The sequence below is a fragment of the Amphiura filiformis genome, chromosome 5 (genome assembly GCF_039555335.1).
Source record: "Amphiura filiformis chromosome 5, Afil_fr2py, whole genome shotgun sequence".
NCBI classification, from domain to species: domain Eukaryota; kingdom Metazoa; phylum Echinodermata; class Ophiuroidea; order Amphilepidida; family Amphiuridae; genus Amphiura; species Amphiura filiformis.
Window position 1 is genome coordinate 54209217 of NC_092632.1, and position 20946 is coordinate 54230162.

At 37.9% G+C, this 20946-nt stretch overlaps 1 protein-coding gene across 1 annotated transcript in view; it reads left to right on the forward strand.

Annotated features, from left to right (window-relative positions):
• Window positions 1-538: 538 nt before the first annotated feature.
• Window positions 539-20946, forward strand: part of LOC140153372 (octopamine receptor beta-2R-like) — a 47752-nt gene continuing 27344 nt past the window's right edge. Inside the window, exons 1-2 of the mRNA XM_072176107.1 lie at window positions 539-637; window positions 1487-1565. The gene's annotated coding sequence lies outside the window, so the exon portion shown is untranslated. The remainder of the gene's footprint in view (window positions 638-1486; window positions 1566-20946) is intronic.

Consider the following 20946-nt stretch of genomic DNA (forward strand, 5'->3'; position numbering starts at 1 on the left):
TAAACATATTATACTCTGTGTAAATTGTTATGGCATTGTGAGAAGTAATAATTCATTGGTATAGACGAATCCAACGAGCCAAGTCATGGTCAGAATTTGGTCGGCCATGACGGGTCCCCGCATGCACCAAACTGGTGTAGTGACTGCCCAATTGGGTGGGTTAAAGCTGCTTAAAATTCGATATTAGATTCTTTTGTGTTATACACTGTCGTTATTCTTTTGTCTACGTGTAACACAGGTGATAGAATGCAGTTTAAAATACCCTCCAAGGCCGCATCACTTCACATTTTAGGTGAGATGACGCCGACGGGGACCCAACTTTGGCAGCCATTCAGGGGTAGGAATGTGTGAATTTGGATTCGTCTATAGCACCAGCGCAGTCACATTCGGAGCCTTATTTCACCCTTATACAGATGAGCACTCCATTATAATGCCTCTTTGAAGGTGTCTTGGGAAGTATTCCTTGAACTGCATAACAATAAAAACGCAATAATATTATACTGTCGTATTCATCCTACTATTTCTTTTTTTGATTTTCAGATGAGAATAATTCTGCAGTGTAGCTGAAGTGAGGTCACATATGGTTTTATATCAGTGAAACACACAGTCTTAATACATCTTGTGTGATTATCATTTGGTAAGTATATGATGGTAGAGTGAATATGTGTAGAGTCTTCACAGAGAAGTTGACTTCAATTGCACCATCAAATTCAGATTCCTGGTTCAGATTGTGACTAAGGATTAGCAGAAATTATTTGTTGATGGGGTGTTAACTTGACTTCTAATTGTTTGTTTATACTGCCAAAGTCAAGTTTAAAGTCAAGTTTGAATTTGACAAACGTTGCTCCGGGTCGCCATTAGAAGTTGACTTCAAAACACAGCAACCCTGTTTACACACAAACAAAGTTGAGTTCAAATTTGACTGAAGTCGACTGAGTCTCTGTGTACGTGTAAGCAGAGTTTCTGTCAAAATGTGAAGTCTGTTTCTGATCCTGGTATGGTACTGTACTCTACAACTGTTGATGAGATGTGAGTGAGATGTATGGTAGATTATTCTGTATGACTTTGCTTTAAATAAAGATGGTTCTACAGTTGATGACAAGTTATTCCAGTTCACCACATTTGCATGGATAAAAATCAATCTTTCTGTCAGAATTCTTTGGAAGGTATATCATATCACCACATTTGCATGGATAAAAAGCAATCTTTCTTTGTCAGAATTCTTTGGAAGGTATATCATATCACCACATTTGCATGGATAAAAAGCAATCGTTCTTTGTCGGAGTTCTTTAGAAGGTGAGATCATTGGTGAATTGGGCAGGTGACTGTGCAGAGCTTTGCGGTTACTAACTTTGTCATGAAAAAAACTAACAAGAAGTGGGTTTCTTTCTCTGTTGTGTATTCATTCATTACATAAAAAACTATTACTTATTGCTAAAGAACTATTTTTATAATCATATGTGTTGATGTTGATTGTGTATTGCAGGTGACTTCTGATGCATATAAAAGGTCCTTCAACTGGCCACGTCTATAACCATTTGGCTCACACCCAAAGAGATATGGAGGTAATTTTATTTTCCCAGTTCTCTTTTTATATATTTGTGGGCAAAACAAATCTTGATGTTAAGAAACAGAACATCCTATTTACTTGTGTTAGTCAATCAGTTGGCATCGTAGGGTGATGTCCGGGAGACGCATGTATTTAATACATGCACTTCCTCTATGAGCCCGATATACCCTCCCTAGTGGCATGTAGTTCTATTTATATGACACAAACATAACATGGCCGGAGCATAGGGAATATAGGGCAGTTACACACCTTGCAACCTGTTTTTAATTTGAAGTATTACCCTCACTTGACTAGGCCATACTTTTATTTGTTCGTTTTCATATTGTGTGATTATTGATATCAAGGCTATTTACCCCATCTATGGCTGATTCATGCCAGTCAGAGGAATGGTCTATGGACCCCCATCCCATTTCTGTTTTAAGGCATAGCTCTGCATGAATTACCTGATAGGGGTGTGTGCTTTGATCAGTGGCATGTGCAAGAGTCTACCAGGGGCATGCAAAATTTGGTGCAACCAGTTGCATGTGCAGGAGCATGCAAATGGTAAAATGGCTGGAAATTGAAATCAGGATATTGAAAATATAAAAATGTATGTCATCATAGTCTACTTGAGTAATGAATACCAATAAAGTCAACATGAATACAAAAATGTCAGGTGAACAGGAGGCTTTACTGTGTTTGAGCTAACATTAAGGGTATATAAAACTTAAGTTACATATGGTATACCTTAAAAAGTGGACAACACGTATGTGCAAGTGAAAATCGCTTTTTATTCTGAGAGGTGCCCGATCATGCCTTCACCATGTTCCCTTTATGGTTACTGCACTGACTGGCATGACTAAGACTTTGGACTTTGACATAGTGGGCTGAAGTAAATAATGGTGTTAACTCTTAATTATGTCTGGATTTGATTTGGACCAATGGAACCTATATTCTCAGAGCCAGACATAAAGCATCATTTGTGCTCAAACCAGTTTGACATTTGGAGGTAAATAAAGGTAGAATGAATCATGAGACGGTAATATATTTTATTGTCTGGATGAAAACCGATGTCTGGTCAGGAAGAATACATGTCACCAGGTATATATCCAAAATTGTTTACTAATACCCTGCTCTATTAAGCTCCAGTCTGGAGCCCAAGAAGTGGTTCATGATATGCTACATATATTTAAGAAATTGTTGTCACCACATGGAAAACACCCCAAGGAAAAAATTTGGATTTTGCATTAATGAAGTGCAATTATAACTTTTAAAATTTGGCAGGGGATTTCCCTCTTTTAATATAAAAAATGATCTGTATTTGTTAGCCGAGTGCAATAATGAAATAGCATATTATTATTTGGGCCATCAACAGGCTGTGAATTTGCCAAGCAGACTTAAAAGTTTACGTTATGTGTCAAGTTTTAATTAGAATAAAATTGGAGGAAATGAATGCTAGCCCGGTATCAGGACATGATTTCTATTTCTGCTATGATATTTTAAGGACTGAGACTTCGAAAGTCCCAAATTAAATCCATTTCATTATGTTGAATGATAATTGTACATAACGTGACAAATATATCTGGAATCATACTCTGTAGCATTTGTAAAGCAGCCAGTTGTTAAAAACTTGGAAATAAAAGTCTGTGAGTAAATGGGCCCATGGCTCATTCTTTGTTGCTCAGTTATGGCGTTTGTATGCATATGCAGCACAGTTGTCATTCTATTATATCTATATTTTTATTCAGACAGGCCAGAACATTTAAAAAAAAATTGTATTGTACTACACATGCTTTCGTTGTGGATAAGCAGTTCAGAAATAAATAATAATAAAACAGATGCAATATAGGCACATTGCCTTTGAAACAATTTCTGTAATAAGATGATTGTAATCAGTGTGTTAAATATGCTGGCATCTTCATGGGCCATTAGGGCTCTGGGTTTGAAATCTACGGGCCCTCAATTTTCATGGGCCTGAACTCGGAATTGTTCTGTGTGTTGAAGAGACTAGCTTTAAACCACACTATTTTTGGCTACTTACATTACTAGCAAATTAATAACTGGTTAACAGGTAGGTAATGCTAAGGATTGATGTTGAAGTCAACATTGAGCCCAGCAGACTTGAGCCCGGCATTGAATTTGTAAATTGCTGACTTTGGTGAAAACATTTCATGGGTATTCGTACAGGGTTGAGTATTGGCAGGCCCCCAGTCATTTGTTCAGGCTATATGGTATGAGGGTGTGCCATACTTTACACACTGCTTGTAATGGTCTATAGAAAAGGGCATTTTAGAGGTCAATTGTAAAAAGCTTTCAAGATAAGTGTTTTAATAGTGACTCATTTTTTCCTTCATAACAGTTGCTGAATTCACAGCAGTTGCTGAAAAAAACCCAGCCATTTGGATATTCTTTGCTCTCCTTCTTCTTATTCTTATCCAATAACAGACATCGCAAAAGGTGCTCCATGGTTTGTGTTTCTTTGACACATAAGCAGGTCACATCTTCGTTGTTTAGATATCCCCACTTCTTACGAGTCACTTTACATCGGCCAGTACCAGCTCTCAGTCTGTTGAGGCATTTCCATTCAGCCCAGTTTGAATTGGCACCAGGGGGAAGTTCTTCGGCACTATGGACATGGATGTTGTTGGGGGAAGATTGGCAAGCCTCCCATAAGGCAGTTCTGGTACCTTCTTGCTCTACTTAGGGGGGATTCTCCATGTTATTTGGTTGCATGTCAACGACAGTTTGTTTTACAGTTACAAACAACTCATTTTGCACAATTTCAATCATCACACTCTACAATTGCAATTAATTTCCATTATATATTTCCATTATGTGTTCAGAATTAGATAATTGTAAAGAATGAGATGAATCAAGTCACCATCAGATCACTCAAGTTGAAAATCACATGAAGTAACTCATCAAACTCACTCATACAAACTGGGTTAACCTGGCTCTATGAGTGTTACTATGGTAACACCATGGTGTAACATCTTGGCTACATGAGTGTTACTATGGAGATACCATGCTGTAGCTGGAGGAGTAGGAATTGACATAAGTGATGGTGTAATGTTTGTTTGTATTGTTTTTAATTTATTTCTATTTTTCCTGCAGTGTTTGTTGAAATCGTTGACTGGAATATTTTTATACATGTTGGGGTTTTCAATCATGGTTGGGTCCTCATTTGTGCAATGGGTGTCAACAGTGACCTTAAATGGGACCTTTCCAGGATCTGTGATGGGACCAACATAATGAAAAGGACCCTTTTGTGGTGCTTGAACTATATTGTGTGGATGAAAATCATGCAAAGGATTTAACAAAGCTCAGCCATTCCTGAGGGTTTCATAACTAGAAATCATGAATAAAGAAAGTAGTGCTTATTTGTGAATTTTTAGACTATCATGACTATGGAAGCAACTCCCAGGACAGAAGAAAAAGTGCAAACTCATTCATATCACAGTGGCTGGCCATGAATCTCTTTAAGCTTATGCATTCTGTGAAGTGAAATATGTTTGAGGGATATCATTTGCAGTTTCGAAGTAAACCTCACACCGGTTAAATGAAATGTTTATATAATTCACACATTTCCTTGGCCTTTATAAAAATGATAGTAAAATACTTTGAGCATGAAAATATGGCATACCGTAAAGATTCGCCTAATGGCGCACTTGGGCTCCTTTGCCTTGGGGTAAATTTCATGTGCAAATAGAGAGCTCCTTCCTCGGAAATCAAAACAAGAATTAAGGTTCAGTTTCCTTATTTTGCTGGTGGGAATTTTACGGGAGGGCACTTTTAGGTTGTGCCTAAAATCCTACTTATGTCGATTGAGAGCCCATAGCGTCATTAGGCGAATCTTTACAGTATCCTTGTTGCATGCAAAATGCACACAAAATTTAATTCATGTGAACATCTTGTTAGAGTAACCATACTAGAAGCTACAACATAATATTCCATATTCCAGGTGTTTCTATTATAGGATCAGCTCTTCATTAATTTCATTACCATTATTTGAATACAGTTTAACACTCTCCCCACGGATGTCGACTGCAGACGACAATTAGTTCCAATTTTTTTTTATAAATTCAAAAATTTCAGAATTTTTAATTTTCATGGTCATATTCGGAATCAGCATGAAAAATGCATTAAAATGAGTACAAACAAGCCTAGTATTGGTCCAGTGGGTCTTAAGATAGCTCCGAGCTTATATTTTTAGAACATATCTCAAAACTCACTTAAGTTGAAGCTTACATGGCCAGCATGCAGAGGATTAATAATATGATAGTGCAGTTGCAGCTGGCTCTTTGTCGTTGTGCCGCGATATGTTTATGACATTCCAACTCTTTCAATTGATAGATCTTCTCAAAACGTATGTACTTTTTAAATATTTTATGTCTATGTATAGAAACAGAGAGATGACTTTATGGCAGCATCTAGCAGCACAAAGTATTATGTAATATAATACAGTTATATGTTAGGTTACATTTGGACCACAGATATCTGGCCATAAGGCGACAACTATGGATTGATTTTGACTGAGAATTACGAGGAAAGGAAGTTAGAAAATAGGGTGGGTTTTTTTTGTTGCCTATTATGGAATTTTTTATGGCAAGGCAGCAGATGATATTATACAGCAACTATCTACAGCCTGGTAATGGAAGCATTAAAATTTAGGGGGTTGAGGGACAAGCATTTTTGTTTCCATTTTACTGGACTTTTTCCGGGACTTTTTAGCCCACAAAATTCAATTTCAGACTCTTTTCTGCCCCTAATGAAGGTGTATTTTGTGATTTGGTGGCCAATTTTATCCTATTTTGGCCCCTAAACACAGTGTTTTTCGCGCTAAAGTGAAGTTGGCTTGTACTGTTTTTGCCATTTTGATGACCACAGGAGTCCACAGTAGGTCTTTGCTAACTGTAATTCCATGTTGGTCAATACTGTCGGTCACTTCTGTTGTTTTTCAGAGAAGGGCAGGTTTGGTTGGCTACTACATTGTAGGGCTGCTCTTATTTTCAGATTGTGGTTGTCTTGCACTTGGCAGCACCAAATAGCACATTCCATGAGGTGCCCATTGCTTGATCTCCTGAATATTATTCCGGGGCACTCAAATATAATGATGTAAGCATGCGTGACCAAAAAAAAACGCGTGAAAAGGGGTGTTTTTTCTTGGTTGGGCACGTTACGCGCGTGACGCGTTAAGGGGGTAAAAAACGGTAATTTTCATGAAAAGGGGTAGTTTTAAAATCGTTTGTAACGCATTTAGGGTACCATTTTAATCCGCTTTTCAAATCTGCTGAAATTCCGATTCCGAAAAAACTTATTCCAGTGCCGGAATTCCCCGTTTGTATCCAAACCTAAAGTGTCACTATGTTATGCAAATATATTTCATGACGTATTACATGTGATTTAACCATGGCCTCATACTTCTATGTAAAATACCGTTTAGATTAAAAAAACCGTGCATATTAATTATAATTTATGACGTCATGTAAAATTGTAATGGGTATATAGTTCAGTGGACAAACGATGAGACGAACGAAAATTCCGGGACGAAAATATAATGTAGGCCGATATCAAAAAGATTTTAAGGACCTTTACATTATTTACTACTCCTGCTGGTAGATTTGTGAGTTCCCCTTCTCTGGATTACATTAGGAAATTATATTTGTAGTAGAAAGTATGAAAAGGGCACACAATACCGGAACGGACACAATAATCAACTTTAGGTGCCGAATTCGGAACCAACTACGATGTGAATACTGCTTAACGTTGCCTCTGGATAAATTACGCTGTGTATTGGTATTTTGTATTCTCACAAAACTTTACGAGAATCCAATCAGATTCATGTAACAAGCTACGAATCTGAAAGACCTCATGGTAGCTGAGACTATTGTCATTATTTATATTTTAAAGTGGTATGGTATACCGCGCCGGAGGGGGGGTATATCCGGTAGACTTTTAGTGTTGAATGGCAAGTTAATAGGCCTACAAAAATTGTTCAATTTGTCAAAATCCATTAAAACTTGTAAAGTGGGTCAAATATAGACAAAAACTTGTTTAGGTGGTCAAAATTAGACAAAAACTTGTTTAGGGGTCAAATTTTTGGGGAAAGCGCTAAAAACTTGCTTAGGGGTCATTTTGCTCACAGAGGAAAACTTGTTTAGGGGGTGTTCGAAAAAAATTTGGTCACTCATGCGTACACTCTCATATTTGAGTGGCCCCCCCGGGATATTACTGTTTTAAGGAACAATTTGTTTCTCTTGTCTTCTTATTAGTTATTAGTGTGACATAGTCTGCATAGATGATGGGTGGGTTCATAATTTGGAGAGATTTCACAGACCAGATGCAAGACCTAAACTTCATGGATCACAATAATGCACCTGGAATATGCAGACATAAGCAACAGTGGCATAGCCAGGGGGACAAAGGGAGGCAGCTGTCCCCTGTGAAAAATTGTGCCACTGGAATTCTGGCTGCTCTGATATTTAAGATTTTTAGGCCTTTTTTGATTGTTTAGCCCATTTTTGACCAAGTTCGCCCCTTAAAAGTTGTCTTATCCTCCTTTGCCACAACTGGTGTCACAACTGGCAAGCAAAGGCTGTTCTACTGGGTTGATTTTGCAAAAGAAGACAAGGGTATACTTTGTTCAACTTATAATTGGCAAAAAATATTTGTATTTTGTTACTATGTTCACATTAATAAAGTCCCAACTTATGCTTGCATAAATGCATATAAGTAATTACGCATGCGTATTAGTCACACATATACATATAGTATACACAAAGCACAACTAGCATAGGTGCTGCTCCCAACTGCATGCACACCATTATAATGATTCTATATCAATCCACGAAGTCTTTGCCAATTATAAGCCAAACAAAGTATAGCAAGGGGTTGACATATTGACAAATAAATGAATTATTAGATACCGAACATAAAGAGATGCATTTGTAGGATTGATAAAATGATGAGTTTATTTAATTATGTTAGTCAAATCTAATATATATTGGATTGACCAACATAATAAAAAAAAAACTCAAAACTTGAATTAGAACATCTGTGGTGATTTAATTAATTGTCATGACTATATACAGTGTGTCTCAACGAAAATAACCAGATGCTTTTATTTTGCTATAATTCCAAAAGTCAGGAGTCACACTTACGGAATTAAAAAAGAACATTTAGCACAATGGGTTTCTTACATATCAGTGTGGATTGTATTTGATTCAGTTCAGTGGTTACAACAGGGGCTATTTTAATGTGCCTCCTGGCACGTTTGTGCAGTGAGATTAAAAATCTGTGCAGCAACAATTAAAAATCTGTGCTTAAAATATGAAGTAGAGATGCTTATTATAGCTTTTTTTACTGTCACTTTGTGCAGCTACGTACAAAAATGTCAAATTTGTCATAAGCTTTTGAGCACATTCAGCACTTTTAAGTGTAAAAGTAATTCTTGAACCTTCCTTTCATAGGGCCCAATTTAAACATAAATAGGAACTGTTCCCTTAGTGGGGGTACCTCTCAGTGAGTCAAAAAATTGTGCTAATATGGGGGTCAAAATCATCAAAAAAGTCCCCTTTTTTAGAGGGGGCCTGCTCTCAGAATAAGTTCTTGACCATGCAAACACAACAAACCATATTTAGACTTTCATATTTTTCTCAATATTTTGACGACTGATTATTTACAAATCTTATTTCGAGTGAACATCATGAATGTGATGAAACCCTAAAGTAGAAGCCTAATTTAATAGATAATAATTATTTTGTTCAATATATGATATTGAATGATTAAATAATATTATGAACGTGAGTGAATATATTCATGATTTTTAAATGCCATGTCAACAGGAAAAATGGAACTCATCTATATATATTCTCCATAATGAAAATTAATTTTCATTTTAAAAGACTGTTAAATGAAGACCATTGATCAAAACTATGTGCATAAAACTCAAAATACATGTACGTATGCACAAATCTTTTATGTGGCAAGATATTACCAGTGATTAGGCTATATGGTTAAAAGGCATCAATACTGATTGCTTGATTGAAATTTCTGTACATATCATCCATTTTGAAAGATGATCTAGCACTGGTAAAGGAGAACAGATGAATCATGAATACCATCAAAAGAGATATATTCCACAAGTTAATAGAGAATGCGGCTGGAAATTTGATTAATATGGGTTTATTACTCAGAAAATCAAAATTGTAAATGAGAAACATGTAAAAATGACTTAGGCAATTAGCGTATTATGTTGGCTAAAGAGAATTTTTTGTTTTAGGTTTATTTGTTGCTTTATGATGATAATGCAACAGCAACAACAACTTTCAAGCCTTCATGCAGGAGCTAACTTAATTACTCACCTGAGTTTACTAAGGTGCTCAAGAAGGAGCTCAATCTTTTAATATCTGTATTAAAACAAAGGGATTCAAGTAGTGAGGAGCTCAGTAAATCATACTCCTGAAATGTTGTGAAGGAGAGCTGTAGGAGCTCTGGTGCAATTGAGCTCCTGAAAAATGAAGGTCTGAACTTTGGAGACATTTCCCTGATTCTAACAATTTCTAGGCATTTGCCTTCACTTGCGTGCCCAATTCTGAAGATATTCAAAGGCATAGCAATGTTGCCTGTGCAGGAAACATGATGCCTGGTCGGCAGTGTTTCCTTGCCAAGCATGTGGACTGGACTAATTAATATACAAACTCCTGGACTTCATTTGAGCCAGACATTACATCATAGCTGTATTGTGCTTCATTCCGGATCTGTCATGTGTGTAAACATTGAATCATCTATTTATAATCATTATTTCAAGAATCTGAGCCATTTTCCTGTCTGTACCCACATCTCCACCTGTACTGCTCTGAGAAAGCTTTGCGTCATCAGCCATGACCACATGGAGGTTGAAATTTCAGGGTTCGGACAATTGGAGGGTTCATTTGGGGTTTCAGACCATGTGCAGGTGATAATCTTCAGCTGAAATCTGTTTGAGTGGAATTAGGAGTTTCATGTCAGGTAGACACATTCACTTCGAGGTTTTAGTTGATATCATGAGTCTTGACATGAGTATCAATTGTGTTTGACCTATGGTTTCAGCACAGGATCTTTGACTCTCTCCACACAAGTGCCGAGTACTATTGCAGACGACAAGTTCCACTTTATTTTCTTAATTTATTTTTTTAATTCAAAATTTTCAGAATTTTTAATCAATTTTCACGACTATATTTGGAGTCAATGTGTCAAATGCTTTAAAATGAGTACAAACAAGCATAGTATTGGTTCTTTAAGATAGCACTTGATATTTTGAGAAATGTCTCAAAACTTGGACTTAGTATGTTGAAGAAAGTCACAATCATGTACTCAGAATCAAGAGGAATGGGAAGATCATAACTAAATACCAAACAGAAGAAGAAGGTATCCATTTGGAAAAAACCGGTCAGTCACACAGAATTGATCACATATACTGGTCAACACTTTCTGTATGCTGGTTTGAGTGGCTGAAACTGTCTTGTTGACACAACATGGAGTGTATGGTTTCTACCAGCCCTCGAATTAACCCACGGCACCGACGGCATATTGCCGTGGGTGCCCACCCCCATTGCCGTAATGCCCTCAAAATATGTCCTTTACCGACGGCAGTCACTTGCCGTGCCCTTTAATGAAGTTGCCGTGGATGCCCTAGCCGGCCAGCCCTGCCCCTTCATGATTATAAAATCATTAACAAGTACTGGTTGAAACCCTGAAAAATTGTGGAAAATTAAAATCGAAAATCTTGAACACGATCGCTATTTTCAGCATCGTAACCCAGCTATCAATCAATTAGTTTGTTGTGAATTAATATTCATTACCCCTATGTAAGCTTACATATTCAGCCAATCACATCCACTTTTATACATTATCTGGTTGCTAGAAATCTGACTTCATTTTCCCGATTGGTCAGAGAAATACCTTCAGCTTACTATTGACCAATCAGAAACGCTGTTAGTAACAACTAAGCTTCCTTGTGTCTTGAACAAAATCCGAGCGCTGGGCAAATCAATTGATCTCTCGATTATTAGCAAACATTGACTTCCCATTGCAAACCGATGGCGATACCCTTCCGGTATCGTCTTATCTTGTACATTTTTGTTCATTAATTTCATTAATTTACTTCAATAATTAGTTTTTGATATGTGCATTTTGTTTTTGTTTTTTCTTTGTTTTTTCCTTAAATGTTAACATAGGATATGTCATTGATGGACATGACAGCTGGTTGGTTGGACTCGGCATTTTTGTTGTCTACCAACCTGCTGCCATGTCAAATAAATGCCATATACCTGTATCAAGGGGTTACAGAGCTACAGGCCTTTGGGCCTTTACTGTAATTCCTTCACTCATCGTTGTATTATGCATTTCCATAATTATTATATTTGTATTATTATTTATATCTTTATAATGTATTATTCTTATGTATTTTTCTTGTATCATGTAATGAGTGAAAAGATAATAATAAATCTATCTATCTATCTATCTGTACATGTGAGCCCATCTCTAGATATGTTTTGCATTGCACGAACTAGTTTTTATCCCGGCAAATTTGATCAATATTATTACCAAAGTTACAGCTGTTTCACCGCTGTTTCGAGTCAGTTTTGCAGCTCAGAACTAGGGATCGCAAAATTTAAGTAAATTAAACTGTTGATTTTTGACTGCTTTGTATTATTTAAGCAGGTTTTTTGAGCAATCAGGTTAGTTTTAGTGTAAAGTTGAGAGTCGAATTTTACTTTGTCGAATTCAGCTGACATGGCTGACAGCAATGCATCTATTCGCTTTTGAGAAATTGCCTTGGTGCCCTTCTCAAATTTTGAACAGTTGCCATGATGCCCTTTTGAAATATTACAAATTGCCATGCTGCCTTGCCTTTTCAGTGAAAATCCAAGGCAATTATCAACTTGCCCTAAAAATGTTGCCGTGCCCCTTCAGATCCTTAATTCAAGGGCTGGTTTCTACTTCTGAAACCTTCTCAAAATCCTAAAACTTTTTTGTCTGTGTGAACATGATGGCTATCATACAACAGCCCAAACAATCCCACTACATGCATGTACCCATGCAGGACATTACTAATACCATGGCAAGATGTGGAACAGGTCATAGGGTGACTGACCGCTATGGGATTGACCATTAATCACCAAATGTTACCAGATTCTTACTATGGAATGATAGTTAGGGCTTTTAGTTAACAGCCAGAAATGAGGTGTTTTCCTTAAATTGATGGAATGATGAGAAACCTTTTTTGAACTTGAGTTTCTTGAACCTCGAGTTGTGACATGACGGTCATGATGATTTGTGCAAGTCATACAATTGCAAAGTGACTTCTGGTATAATCATAATTTTTATCTTTAGTTTTTACAATTTGCATTAGATCTATGTCCCATTTCTGCAAAGGGGTGTTCATGTGGATTTATATGGTGTGCTTAATAGAACAACATGTCCCAGTTCATGCTGGAAGGGGGGTGTTAACATGAATATGGTGTGCTTTAGAACTACATGTCTCATTTCTGGAAGGAGGTGTTAACATGAATATGGTGTGCTTTAGAACTACATGTCTCATTTCTGGAAGGAGGTGTTAACATGGATATGGTGTGCTTTAGAACTACATGTCTCATTTCTGGAAGGAGGTGTTAACATGGATATGGTGTGCTTTAGAACTACATGTCTCATTTCTGGAAGGGGGTGTTAACATGGATATGGTGTGCTTTAGAACTACATGTCTCATTTCGGGAAGGAGGTGTTAACATGAATATGGTGTGCTTTAGAACTACATGTCTCATTTCTGGAAGGAGGTGTTAACATGGATATGGTGTGCTTTAGAACTACATGTCTCATTTCTGGAAGGAGGTGTTAACATGGATATGGTGTGCTTTAGAACTACATGTCTCATTTCTGGAAGGAGGTGTTAACATGGATATGGTGTGCTTTAGAACTACACGTCTCATTTCTGGAAGGAGGTGTTAACATGGATATGGTGTGCTTTAGAACTACATATCTCATTTCTGGAAGGAGGTGTTAACATGGATATGGTGTGCTTTAGAACTACATGTTTCATTTCTGGAAGGGGGTGTTAACATGGATGTGGTGTGCTTTAGAACTTTTGTCCTGTTTCTAGAAGGGGGTGTTCAGCTGAGTGACTGAAATGTGCCCAACTAGAGAAGATATCTTACACTTCCCATAATACATTTCTCCCATTTCAATTTGCTGTACTGATTTGCTATCTAGTGATGAATAGTGATAAAATGTACCTCAATGAACAGAACCCACACTATATTGAAGCCCTGTTATGCCATGTCGTAAAAAAAAATAAAAAAATAAGCTTTAATTTATATAAGTATCATCCTCATAGCACTTAAAATAAAAAAGCGCCAAATCTAAAGAACTGGTAACCACCCCCTTGGTCACCCCCTTACAAACCGTGACAACGCTTTACCCTCCTAACACCCATTAACCAACCGCACCCCATGTCCCACAATGACAACCTTTTGAGGTGATCCAAGGCACCAATATCAAAATACCTATACATTCCCTTTTAAGGCAATTTTTGTCAAGTGATCAGTTTCCTTGACATACGATTCAGTCCGTTATCATTGCAAACACAGGTAGCTAACAAAATGCTACCTATTGCGCTACACTGTATTAATAAGTCGTATCTATTTTGCTTTTTAAAGCCTTTGAACTTTGACCTTTGGGGTTGCGGCTACCACAGAATACATCTAGGGCCATGGGCCATCATTGTACCAAGTATGAACCCTGAGGGCGCTGTAGTTCTTGAGCTAGAGCTGTTTGAAATTTTACACATATTGATCCCTGTAGCCCATAACTTTTGACCTCTGGGGTTGATGTTACTGCAGTAAATATCTCAGGGTCATAGGCCATCATTGTACCAAGTATGAACCCTGAGGGCACTATAGTTCTTGAGCTAAATCTGTTTTAACAGTTTACACATACTGCTCCCTGTAGCCTATGACCTTTGACCTCTGGGGTCGTGGCTACCATAGGTTACTTTTAGGGGTCATGGGCCATCATTATACTTAGTATGAACCCTGAGGGCACTATAGTTTTTTGAGCTAGAGATGTTTCAAATTTTACACATATTGCCCCCTGTAGCCCATGACCTTTGACCTCTTGGGTCGGGGTACCCTAGGATGTTTTTAGGGGTCATGGGTCATCATTGTACCAAGTATGGGCCCTGAGGCTACTTGAGTTTAGCTAGAGGAGAGCAAAGAACTGGTCTTGAGAAGGAGAAGGAGAAGCCGAAGACTAAACACAACAAATACGATGCAATGCATAGATAAATAGACATAAGAGTTAAACACACTATTAGTGATTCAATAAATCAGATTTTTGCAAGTGATAAGACTTGAATGAGAAGTGAATGTGACATAATAAAGGTAAATGGTCACATTTTAGTAATATTGCAGGAGTTCATCTGTTCGGACACTTGTAGCTGCACACAAATGAATGGTGCTTTGTATTTATCAACACTGCTGGGTTTTTTTTCCTTTTGCCAATATTTTCTTTTGAAAAAAAAATGCTGACAATTTTATTGACTAATCCTATATTTTTAAACCAATCCTAAAAAAAAAATATTTGTACTGCTCCGCTTGGATCACTGATAGTGGCTTTAATTTTGAGCCTTTCTGTAGACCCAATGTGGCCTCACTTTGGTAGGTTTCATTGCATGTACAGGTTCCTGTTAGTATTGCTTTGCTTTATTTAACTTGACTTCCTAGTTTCAATTTGGAAATTACTCCTAAACATCAAGTGGAAATTGAATGTTGCTAGTGGCTGAAAGTGGATCAGGAAATCTGCTTGAAAATATGTAAAAATATTATTTTTGTGGGCTCTACCATCATTACAAATTGAAGGTTGAGTTTTTGGTAGATTAGCGTGGCCTGAAGCAGGGCATCTAGACCAGTCATCATTCTCCTGAATTTGAGCCATTTCTTGTGTTTGCTATGTGAGAACAGAGGTCTTTAAGTTACCAACCACAGCAGTGCTACAGGATTGAGACATACATTTTGCCCTCGATTTGTCTTCACACTTGCAAAGTGCCGCAGTTGCAAGTTTTTATTTTTGATTGCACTATTTTGGTTCAGTATTTAGTATTAGCAATTAATTCATCAAGGATACTGTCTGGTTTTCATGCATTATCTGTTGTGTAATATGGGAATTTCAATCCAAATCAATGACTTGTCATTAAAAATGTGAGATGATCAATCCAAATGATTATGTAATAAAGCAATTTTGATACAGACAAGAATAATGTTTCAATTCTTATGTTTTCTTTGTTTTCAGCAAGAGGTAAATCATGTCCTTTCAGAAGCCACAAGTTCACCTGTGATAGGATTTAACCATATTGAAGCAGAGTTTATATTAGGCAAGTATGTGAAACAAAAAAATGTGGTAAATTATTTTCAAGTCACTCACAAGTATAGACATTAGATGTCAATGGCTGCAGCAGTGAAAAATGCATGGCACCCTAGAGCAGGGTCATAGTAAGTAAGTCAAAATATTGGGTGGCCATCCAGAATTGGGGTGATTAAAAAAAATGGTTTATGTCCATATGTTATGAAGAAATAGGTAACACATTGCTATGCTGGCCGGTTGCTGCGACCATGCCCTGGAGTTAGTCAGTCTCCCATTGCTGTGGCCATACCCTGGAGTAAGTCATTCTGTCCTTCACTTGCTGCAGCCATGGCCTGGAGTAAGTCATTGTGCCCTCCGCTTGCTGCAGCCATGCCCTGGAGTATGTCATTCTGCCCTTAGTAAATTGAAGTAGCTTCTTGCTGCGGTCTTGCCCTGGAGTAAGTCATTCTGCCCTGTGCTTGCTGCTGCCATGCACTGGAGTAAGTCATTTTGCCCTGACTGTGAACATGCCCTGGAGTAAGTCATTCTGCCCTTAGTAAATTGAAGTAGCTTCTTGCTGCGGTCTTGCCCTGGAGTAAGTCATTCTGCCCTGTGCTTGCTGCGGCCATGCAATGGAGTAAGTCATTCTGCCCTCAGTGCTGCGGCCATGCCTTGGAGTAAGTCATTCTGCCCTCCTGTTGTTGTGACCATGGCACAAGTCATTCTGCTTTGGCTGTGGCCATGCCCTGCCTTGGAGTAAATCATTCTGCCCTCAGTGCTGCGGCCATGCCCTGGAGTATACAAATACAACATGTTTTGCTTCCCGAAGCGTCAGCGGAGGGAAGTAGTCAAATCATCCAACACCGAGGGACCAGTAGTTTTGAATACTTCCCCGAAATGGAACATGTTGTATTTGTTTTACTATATACCTCATAAATATTTTCACTATCAAATCGTTCAAACAAAAGTCAACAACACACCAGTCAACATTCCGGCCAGCATGGTAAATAAGCTTAATATTTTGCTTACCTGATTTTATTGGAGGATTTCTGTTCAATCAATTTACATTTTGACGTATATTATTCTAATTTTCTTTTTAACATTCCATAAAGAGCATTTTGTTTCATAAAATGTCAAATTTGTGTGTTATTATCCATCGGTAATCTCGGCAAAATAACTGCAGCAGACGCCATTTTCACGATAAACGCGTCTGCAGAATCGCCGCTGTGTAGCATAATGTTACATTTGAAGGAACGGTGACGCGCGGGGTCGAAACACCGTGTGGTAGTAGGGTGCGGAAGTAAGTCATTCTGCCCTCTGGTTGCTGTGGCCATACCCTGGAGTAAGTCCTTTTGCCCTCCCCTTTCTGTGGCCATGCCCTGACGTATTATCAAAGACAGAGATAAAAATATTTTATCGCGTCTGATGTCACTGTCAATTATGATCCTTGATTGGTTTACACAGGTTCATAGCGCGTAAAAGGAAGGCCGATTTATCTGGTGCCGATCGGAGAAAAGGAATAGCAGCAAATGACAAAAAATTCCGTACTTTTACAAGGCAAAAAGCAGCTTTTCTAGGCATTGTTGACATGGTGCCTTCGCGAAAGAAAGTTTCCTATTACAAAGACCTAACTTTTGAGATGGTTTGCATGTTTGAAGGTGCAAAATTAACAATAAGGCGCCCGGTTATACCGCCATGTTCAGCAAGTCATCATCACGACACTTGTTAAACAAACCGTGTTCGAGTTTGATTGACAGATGACGTCAGACGCGATAAAATCTTTTTATCTCTGTCTTTGATAATAAGTTATTCTGCCCTCCCCTTGCTGTGGCCATGCCCTGGAGCAAATCATTCTACCTTTGCTGTGACCATGTCCATGCCAAGGAGTTAGTCTGTCTGCCCCAATGAGGTAGAAAGGATAGAGCGCCCTGCTCGCCGAATCTGTGAAGCCGGTTTGGGTGCTGTATAGTTACACAAAATTGAACAAATCATGTATTAAAACACATTAAATTTCCCAGTATACCATTGTTTTTATCAAAAAATTGCTGAATTATAAAGGCAAGCACGCCTGAATCTGGTATTTCATCAGTGTTGCCACACTAAACAACCCGTAAACAACTCTACCACTTTTCGAAATTTCGCCTTCAGTCGCCGTTCCAGTAGCGGGCGAATGAACTAGATTTAGGAGCGTGCTTGCCTTTATTATTCAGCAATTTTTTGATAGAAAAATGGTACACAGTAAAGTTGAATATGCTAAAACAAGTAATTTGTTTAATTTTATTAATCCGTACATGCTAGAGTAAATTCAGTTCCCATTTTAGTTGTATTTGATGCTGATTTTGTTAGGTCCCTTCATTTCATAATGGCTTACTCAGTGTGTGATTGTCAATGAAACGGCAACGTACCAGCTCGAGCTCAGCGATCTATGTTTTTCTACATCATTGGTCTGCCTTTGCAGTGACCATGCCCAGGAGTAAGTCATTCTGCCCTTGCTGTGGCCATGCCCTGGACCAAGTCATTCTGCCCTTCGTGTGGCCATGCCCTGGAATAAGTCATTCTGCCCTCGGTTAAATACAGTAGCTGCTCTATCAAATACTGCATTTACCTTTGGGACTGAGGAGACTGACTCAAACATTTAAACATACCTGTCTTGTAAATTTAGCAAAAAACAATTATTTACTATGTTTTGTGCTGGCAGATTAGATATTACATTTTGACTCTAGGAAGCCAGAGAAGATATCTTACCCTTCCCAGAATCCTTTGCAATATGTCAAATCACCTCATTACATCAAATGTCATTCCTAATACTTTGTACAGGTTCCCTTTGATTTCATGTTGAGAATAGACTGGCTAAATATGGGGTGATAGTCAAGAAATAAACATATTTTGCAAGATCTGGCTGTGCTTTGTTCATTCACATACTTTTTGTCACTATCAACCCATGTTGCACCAGATGGCAAATCAGGACAGAAAATGGAAATGGAAGAAATGCATTGTGGGAAGTGTGAGATATGTCCTCTGCTAGAAAGCAGACTGATTGCAAACCACCTGCTTCACAGGTAACAACACAGTATCCGCTGTGCTTTCTTATGTGAAGATACTGTCTTTACACTTGGGAAGTCAGTAGTGCATGTAATGTGCTGCTTCCACTATTGGCAAGTATTCAAACCATCACTTTGTACAGGAAAGTGTGTCAAGTTATTTTTGAAATTGAAAGAACTTTGCTACATGATTCTTCCGCTTGGTGGTAAAAATATGATTGTGCACCTTCAGTCTTAAGCTGAATTTATTCTCCATCGCTGGACGATGAGCGATTGGTATTTGACCAATGAGGTAGTGCACTTTTCACAATGCAGTAAAAAGCACTCCACCTCATTGGCTAAAAACCAATCACTTTTGGTCAGGGATGTAGTATAAATTCAGCTTTAATCTGCAAGTGGTAGAGAGATGCAGATGTGAACTGAAACCGCTACCTACAGTCAAATAAAATTGGACTCTTCATGGTTGCTGCTATGCCTTAACATATTATTTGGACAAAATGTTCCAGGTGTGCAGCATTTGGGCCTGCGCCTTGCATGCTCAATGGCATATAATTATACATGTATATATACAAGGGACTGGAAGAAGTTCCTTGTATGTATAATATGTTTGTATGTATTATTAATATTATTTTATTTTTTTGCTAGAAAGTTCACTTTTTTGTAAATAATAAAAACCATGGATATAATGGGCACATTTTGGTATTTGCAGCCAGAAAAGTGAACAATATGGATTTAGGGGTTTAAAACGTGAATACTATACTCTTGAAATACTTTTAAAGGTGAACCTCATTGAAAATAAAGTTATATATCAATGGAAAGCTTATGATGCCAGGAAGCAGAAAAGAATATTTTTTATTTGCCTAACGCACCAGGATAGACATAATCTCCATGCAAAGATTGGATATTGGCACCCCCTAAATTACAAAACGAAATCGTTCAAATTGGGCGCTTTTCGATGATGGCGTCAACACAGGGACACACAGTTACTTCCGGGTTTGAGTGTAAACACAATGTCCATGCATTACTGTGGCATGCATCGGGCCAATGCACGAACTCAGTCATTGCCAACTTACTTTACATGAAAATATCTTCAATAAAATAAGAATAACATGAAGGAAACAGTATGATCAAATCAAGAATGAAGTTCCTGAATAAAGTGTGTGGATTAAAAAATGGGAAAAGTGCTGGCGGGTGATTTGGGATAGGCCAAGCCATCCACGATATGCAGGGAATATTACAGTAAAGCACGAAGAGCGAAGATTAGCGAAGAACCGGAATGAAAACAGATTGCAAAAATAACTGCTAGTGCTACCAGTTCAGATCGTCACACCAAGTTGAGATGAACTTATCACAATGAGAAAATGAAGGAATAGAATAAAGTACATGTACGGGATTTTTTAATTATTTCTTAACTTTACAACCGGTCATGTATGATAGGCGAACTCGTAGATACATATATATAGATACATACGGGGCGGGGTGAACTCACTCAGTCGCCGAGTGTTCCGTATCCGCGACTGTACGTACTGTACTTGCAGACAAAATGACCGATTTGATATTCACATTCTGATATTTCCAACTTATTGCTACTTCATCAGCAAAATTTATTCCTGTAGATGTTCCAAATATAAGGGAGCGATTGATCAAATCTGCTGAAACACGGCGCAACTTGAACTTGTGCTACCGGAGAGACGAAGCGAGTCGTTGTGTTTGCCCACCTTGATCATGCGGCTGCCTGTAATTTCTTCAGCATAAAAGCAGCAATTTGCGCATCGTGTTCGGTAATCCATAAAACATGAATGTTTCACTTTTTCAGTACACTGATGGTAGTATCATTAAAAGAATCGTGACATAAGTGACAATATTTTAATTTTATTCAGATTTCAGAATTGCATCAAATAACGGTCTACTAAGCCTAAATTGTATTTATTTTATAATAAAGTATCTGTTTCTTTCAATCGTGATTGTGTGGAAAGAATG